The sequence below is a fragment of the Apium graveolens genome, chromosome 11 (genome assembly GCF_009905375.1).
Source record: "Apium graveolens cultivar Ventura chromosome 11, ASM990537v1, whole genome shotgun sequence".
Lineage (NCBI taxonomy): Eukaryota > Viridiplantae > Streptophyta > Magnoliopsida > Apiales > Apiaceae > Apium > Apium graveolens.
Genome location: NC_133657.1, coordinates 4617132 through 4618417, shown reverse-complemented (window position 1 = coordinate 4618417; position 1286 = coordinate 4617132).

The following is a 1286-nucleotide window of genomic DNA, read 5'->3' as shown; positions in this document are numbered from 1 at the left end:
CTTGACAATCTGGTAGAGCTGCCCTCTGCTGGTTTGGTTGGTTCCCCATGGTCGGGTGGTTACCTTGGCCTCCGTTGCCTGTCTTCAGTCTGTTAGAATTTCTTCTGGGCTGAAACTTACCCTTCCTCTGATTAAAATTTGGAAACTTCCCTGCTTGGGGTTGTCCTTCATTTCCCTCGAACTTTCTCTTCTTACCTTCCTTCTCTTTTTGAGACATTTTACTTTCCGTCTCCATAATCATAGCCTTCTGCACAACTCCCGTATACGTATCCAACTCAAATATGGCCACTTTCCCACGGATCCATGGCTTAAGTCCTTGTTGAAACCTCTTAGCCGTCTTCCTATCAGTGTCCACATAGGATGGCACAAACCTGGACAACTCCTCAAACTTGCTTTCGTAATCTGTCACTGACATACTTCCCTGCTTTAACTCTAGGAATTTCAATTCCATTTGGTCCTGGACAAACTGAGGAAAATACTTCTCCAGAAACAACTCTTTGAATCTCTCCCATACAACATCACCAGTACCTTCCAACACTTTAACAGTTTCCCACCAATAGGTGGCTTCATTCTTCAGATAGTAACTTGCAAACTCAGTCTTCTGCTTCTCTTTCACCTTGACCAAGGCAAATGCCTTCTCAATCTCCTTAAACCAGGCATTTGCCTCAATTGGATCTGCGGAACCCTTAAACTCTGGTGGATTCACCGCCTGAAAGGTCTTAAAGGTCACTTGAGGGTTAGTCTGCCTCTGCTGTTGTTGACTTAGGTGGACAGTCTGTTGAGCCAAGATCTGAAGAATCTGGGCTACAGCTGGGTCTATGAGGCCTGGATTCACATTTTGGTTATTGTTGTCTTGGGTATTGTTATTGTTGTTGGTTTCTTCATTTTGGTTGGTAGCACGGTTGTTTCTTCTAGGAGGCATTTTCTGTAAAGAATCAAACAACTTATTTAGCCTTTAAATCAAATCCTTTTTACGAAAAGATTTTGTAAAATAGAAACATCTCTCTTTGAAAACATTTTCAATCATTAAACTAAGTAAATTGCATGCATCCTTACAGAATGTAAACAGTTAAGGGAAAAGAGTACATGTTATCACAAGAGTTCATAACTGGTATAGTAAGATAAAACAGGTATAGTAAAGTATTGACGATGCTGAAAAGGAAAGACATTGGTCTATATCAATATTTGGTGGTACAAGCATAAAACGTTTTATTGAAGGCAAAGGTGCAATAGATCTTTCCATTAGTCAGCAAGCCTCATTTATTTATATTCCCACCAGAAGTCTG